The sequence below is a fragment of the Castor canadensis genome, chromosome 3, assembly GCF_047511655.1.
Source record: "Castor canadensis chromosome 3, mCasCan1.hap1v2, whole genome shotgun sequence".
Taxonomy (NCBI): domain Eukaryota; kingdom Metazoa; phylum Chordata; class Mammalia; order Rodentia; family Castoridae; genus Castor; species Castor canadensis.
The window spans coordinates 151,851,336-151,857,884 of NC_133388.1; the positions used below are offsets into that span (position 1 = coordinate 151,851,336).

The 6,549-nt window shown below is 34.8% G+C and overlaps 1 pseudogene; it reads left to right on the forward strand.

The window, feature by feature from the left end:
- The first annotated feature begins 5,452 nt into the window (after positions 1 to 5,452).
- LOC141421966 (U4 spliceosomal RNA) lies at positions 5,453 to 5,574 on the forward strand (annotated as a pseudogene).
- Positions 5,575 to 6,549: the final 975 nt, after the last annotated feature.

The following is a 6,549-nucleotide window of genomic DNA, read 5'->3' on the forward strand; positions in this document are numbered from 1 at the left end:
TCCTGTTTAATGACTTATGAACTATAGGACCATGGGTATGTCCCTTAACCTTACTACATTTGTTTTTTCTCATTTATTAGCTAGAAAAATGAATAGCATTAGCTCTATTACATAGGAACAATTCTTTTGCCAACTGGAATTTATTAAGTTTAAGAATTTTATTTGAATGTTTCATTAAAATATTCATGCAATAGTCAACTGGTGTCAAAAATTTCTTTGCAACACACTTTAAAATTTGAATTCAATTTTTACATCTCAGCATTTAATTAACTGATAGAACCCTGCTGTGTAATCAAGTGTTTGCAGGCCTTTACAACTCTACAGTTTCCCCGTTGAATGATACTTAATAATTAAGACTAAACCATTAAAAATTAAGTGCTAATCATTTAGGAAATTATTGCTCTCAGTTTGTTCTTTTGTATTCCATTCACAGCTCACCATCATAATCTATTTTTCTTAAGAAAAGACTATAATGAAGTTTTACTAGGAAACTTATTTAAGAGAGATTGAACTTATAAAACATGAAAGAAGAAAATAATAACAAATATTAAAAGAGGGACAAAAGCAAAATGAGGGACGGAATGTTTGTTAAGAGAATAGATAAAAAAAAGGACTAATGAAATGGAATTATAATTCTGTAATTTTCACAGATGGCTGTGATTCTAGATATAGTTGAGGGTCTCATTTATACTCACCAGTTTCATTTCAATTCAGCAATTCTAAATCCATAAAATTTAGAAATAATGATATACAACTTAATTCTTTGGGTTCACAGATTTGTCACTGAAGACAATGATACAAAATATATTACCAAGATTACTATGCTGCCTTCTTTCTTCAGTGATAGGAGATGTGGATAAAAGCACATTTGGCTACATATACTAACTAGCTTATTCATTCCTGCATCCTTGGCAGCACTCAATGAATATTATACACATTAACAGTCATGTCCATTGCCTGTTTTGGAAGTTTATTGGGATATTTATAGCCTTTTACCTAGAGATGTTTTTGTTTATGATTGGTGCTGTAAAGCAGAAAATTTGCAGTTGTATACCCCAATCTTTTTCTATCCAAGTAATTGAGAATAGGAGTGGATGTGTTTTTCAGTTGTAAGGCATGGATAAATAATTTTATTTTCAAAAAGAGCTCTCTCTCTCCTTCTTCCTCATCTTCTTCCATTCCTCTGGGCAGAGACCACCACCACCTTTTATTATCATCTCACTGCATCTAAAAAAATTATTTTCTCATTCACTGGTTGCATTTCATGACCAGGTGATGATCAGGTGAAAGATTTCAGGGTTATAATGCTCTCATAAACAGTTGAGTCATGTGTTCACATAGCCCAGTTTTCCTGGGTTTAGGGTTATCTCGAATGTCATAATCAATCAGTTCAGATTCTGTTACTACATAAGCAGAAACAAATTTATAAATCTCATCCCATTGTTTTTATCACTAGCAAAACAAGGAATGGCTAGGCAGTGAAGTAGAACAAGTTGGCTATAATAGGAGAAACTGTAAGCATCTAACTAAAAAGTTACAGCTAATGTAGTAGGGAGCAAAGCCAGGGAGAATAAGCCACCTACTAGCTGCTGTATTTACATAATAATTTATTTTGTTTCCTCTTATCTTCAGCTAAGTCCCTTCTTTCCTGTGTTTTATTGTTTGTGTATCCTCTTTCGTTTGATATTCCCTCTCCACAATGATAAAATTGGAATTAGAATTTCTCTATGTAGAATTCCTGCATATATCTTAGATATATTTACCAGTACCTTCAAGTTTACAAAGAGTTCATGGTAATAGATCTAAGCATACCTTTATTCTTATTGCATGATTTGACTTACAATGGCAACCATGAAAATGCAGCAAATGCTTGTGTGTGTAAAATGAAAGACTTCCCCTTTTCAGTTCCTTTTTAAACACGTGACCATACACTTCTGAATGCATTTAGCAATGTCTCCAGCACAAAACTGAATGTTATTTCCCCTTTCCATTGTACAGGACAGTGTGTTAGCCACCAGATAGTACCTCAGTGGTTAGACACAAGAAATTTGATGTAAGATCTGGTTTTGAATACCAGCTTTACTATCTGACTGCTCTCTGACTGTCCTTAGAAAAAATTACTTAAATCTGGAGTCTGTTTTCCTGATGCGAAATAAAGCTAGTATCAGTTAGTCTTTAGGACAGTTGTTAAAAGTAATAAAACATACGCACGGTGGTACATGCTTATATCTCAGCCCTTGAGAGGCTGAGGCAGGAGGATCACAAGTTGGAGGCCAGCCTAGGCTACATAGTGAGTTTCAGGTCAGCCTGTGCTACATAGTGAGGCTCTGTCTCAAGAACAAAAAGAAAAAAGAATTCAAGGTTAGTATGGGCTACATAGCAATAACTGTCTCACTCAACAAATCAACAGGGGCTGAAGGCATTACTTAAGTACTAGAGGGTCTGTCAAGCAAACACAAATCCCTAAGTTTAAACCCCAACACCATAAAAAATAAAAAAACAATAGGTAATAAAGTAATGAGCTATTACATGGAAAGCACTTAACATAGTGCCTAGAACATAATACGTACTTTTGAAATTTTTAAGGGGGCATGCTTGCTAATCATTAGAAAAAGCACAGAATGAGGGAGGGGGTAAATTCCACTATGATATATTGTAAGAACTTTTGTAAATGTCACAATGTACCCTGAGTACAACAATAATAAAAAAAAATCTAAAAAAGAAAGCACAAATCAAAACCACAGTGAGCTATCACCTCATATTCATTATATGCAAAAAGACAAAAAAAAAAAATAAACCAGAAAATGACAGGTATTAGTGAGGATGTGGAAGAACTAGAATTCTAATACGACTGATGGAATTGTAAAACAGTACAGCAGTGATAGAAAATAGTATGGAAATTCCTCAAAAGACTAAAAATGGAATCACCATATGATTCAGCAACACAACTTCTGGGTATACATCCAAAAATAACATAAAGCAAGAGCTTAAAGAAGTATTTTGTATATTTGTGTTCATTGCTCCATTATTCAAATAGCCAGGGTGTGGAAGCAGCCCAAATGTCCACTGATGGAAGGATGAATAAAGAGAATGTGGCACAAGCACACAGTAGAATATTATTCTACTCTTAGAATATTATTCAGCTCCTAAAAAAAGAGAAAATCTTGTCACATGCTATAACATGGATGAACCTTGAAGACATTATTCTGAGTAAAATAAGCCAGTAATAAAAGGACAAATACTATTTGATTATGTGAGATATCTAGAGTAGTCAAAATCATGATAATTGAAAGTAGGATTGTGGTTTCCAGTGAGGGGGGAAGGGTGAAATGGGAAGTTGTTGCTGAATTTACTCATTCAAGTAAAGAGGTTCAATTTTGTAAGATAAAAAAGTTCTAGAGATATGTTATACAACAATGTGAATACACTTAACTCCACTGAACTATATACTTAAAACAAGTAATGGTGAATTTAATGTTATATGTTTTGGGTACAATTTTTAAAAGAAAATAGAGAAAACTAACAGGAAAAAAGGATGTTATAAGAATGTTCTCTCCAATTCTCTAGATTCAGAATAAAGAATGAGGAGGAGAAAGAAGAGGAAGATAAAGAAATCCAAGAATTCCTTTAAGTTCTAAAACTGTGTTTATGGGGTTTCTTCATGTTAAAAAAGAAAAACCTGTGTAACAGACAGAAAAGGCTGATCTGAAGCACCCTTTCTCCCTCAAATTTAGGTACACTCAAAAGAAGAGATTGGAAACAATCTGTCATAGATAAACAAGTGTGGATGTATTTGTGTAAACGTTTTTCCTCAGAATTGGAACTGAGAAGAGGTAAAAAGAAGGAAACAAAACTTTGGGAGGAAGACGTTGTAGCAAAGTCTACATCTTGGATGAAGATGGAGAACTTGAAAACTCTACTACTTAATCATCTTTTCTAGGGATGACTTTATTCAACAGTCAAGATAAGGATGAAATACTGTTCTAATAGAGATGTGAAAATTAACTCAGATGCTGTGTTTGAAATGTCCTTTCTATCCTATGAAGCATAATACAGTTTACTTACAATTTTTATAAACAAATTCTGGCTAATGACCATCACAAGGATAAACAATAGTTTCTACCTTTAGGATAATTGTTTATAATTTTGATACTTATTGTTAGTCTTGTTTATGAATATTAATATTAATTCAGTATAGGAAAGTATTGGGTAATTCTTATCTTCAAAGTGAAAATGTGACATTAATGGTGATGAATAAATCAATGATTCTTAAGTAAAATAAGGAAACAGTTTAATGTTTCTTAAGGGAAAATGTTTTGAATCATAGTTCAAAAATGTGATTCTATTCATTATTGTTTTTTAAAAAGTAATCTTAAGTACAGTATTTACAAAAGGTTGCAGCAAAATTGTTTCTAATGCCAAAGGAAAAGAAAGAAATTTTACCATACAAAATAGATAGAGGACTTTTTAATAAGACTACTATGATTATGGATTTTCTTTCTCAAAAAGGAAATAGTAGATTTTTTCATGGAGGCTTTTAATTAAAGGTCTTCTACATCCCAAACCTGATGGTAGAAATGTTCATTTGAATGCCTCTTGGAGCGATAGATCACAATACTTAAAAGTTAACATTCTCCAAACTGTTTTCAGTAATGTGACTTTCTGCGTTTTATTCTTCTGTATGTTGTACTTCAATCACAAAATACATTCAGTTGGTCCGTTAGTCTGACCTAATACATTTGGATGATGAACAAGAAAGAGCAGAAGGACATTCTAAGTAGAACTCATTGGATATTTATAGTCATTTGCCATACTTCAAAATGCTCAAACTTGTCTTTTCCCTAATTTCTGTATCAACTTCTTTTCTTATTATAATCGTTTCTCTGCTGGAGTTGGTTTACTTTACCACTAAAAATTCTTAAATATTTTGGATCAATATCTGTTTTATTTTAACATGAAAATTCAATTAGTACCTATAATTTGGGCAGGGAGGTGCATACTTAATATCAAGAACACTCACTTATCATCTTAAGAAGCTCATTAAAGGAAAGTTAATAAGTAATATCAGCATAGTAAAAGTAAATAAGTAAATGAAAGTACAGCTCTACCTTCAAGTAGGTATTGATTTTAGTAGTTCATAGTAAGCCAACATTAGTTTCTTTTGCTAGTGTTCTCTGAATACTAAGAGTAAAGAAATTGTTCTGCTTGTTTCCACTTCAGTAATCTCTTGATTCACATCAACTGTGAACCTTTCCACTTAGTTATCCCTTTGAACCTGCTTTCAACATATCCTGCTCATGTGCAGAGAATGAGAATGTTAACAAAAAAGGCTAAATTGGGGTTCTTTTGCTCTGTCTGGATAAAAATCATGGATAGGCAAGGGGCAGCTCTCTTAGTGTTGGTGACCATAAGTAACAGAACCCCACTGGTTGAGTTTCCAAATCCAGAGACTAGCTTTGTGCAGTGGCAGTATCATAGCCAGTGAGGTTTATCTGAGACATGATTATTGCTAATTGAAAACTTTTCCCAAATCTAGAGGCTTATAGTTCTAATCTTTGAGAACTAGAAGCTTATGGCTCAATGCTTTCACACCAGAGGCTTATTGCTACAGGTGCTCAAGGAAAAGGCTTATTATCCTAGACACAGTGTTAACACCCAATGGCTAATGGTACAGCTCCTGAGCTCTGGGTATAATGTTGCATGGTTCTTTAACCCTTGGTGGCTCTCTCAAACTCTTCTAGCCACCAGGACTTGTACACTCAGTCTTGGCTCCTGCCTTCAACTCCTCACAGCTTCTCATCTTCTATATCTCCTCTGCTGCCTCTTGCCATCTGAATACTTACCTAGTCACCTTTTAGTATTAAAGCCTTGAGCTTTGGGTCTTAGGGCCCTCAGCAACTAGTGACTGTCTAGGACTCTTCAGCTACTTCCTCACTGTGGCTACCACTGCCAGAGATGGAAGTCCCAGGGTCTTCCCTGTTCTTCATGATGCTTGACCCTCAGGGCTTTCTATTGAATCTCTGGCGGAAGTGCTCCCCAAGCTTGACTTAAATGAGAAAAATGCAGGGTCATCCAGAGTTCATGGAAGCTTGTCTTGGAGTGATGTCTTTCAAAATTACTGCAGGTTGTCCTGAGTGTTTGTGACTAGAGCAAGGCCTCCTGAAGCAGGAATTGTGGCCCCAACAGCAGAGGTTGCAGTGTTCCTTGCAGCTGGAGTATAGTTTTCTCAAGTTATCTATGAAGTGTTCAAAGCACCCAGGCTGCCATAATGATGGTCCAATCAGTCACCAAAAGAGGGGCTGCTCAGTTGACAACTCTCTGCTCAAGGCAGTCAGGCATAAGTGAAAAATCTGACAGCTGTCATCAAAGAGTTATACTCACCTGGTGCCTGACAGCTTAGTTCATCAGAAGGAAGAGAAGACATTAAAGGGTGCTTATAATAAAGCATTAACATTAACATTCTCTATAGTATTTAACAATGCTTAACTCCTAGCAAAATACTCTTAGAGAGAGTGGGAACCCACTGATCTGTCTTAGATAGAGAAGAAC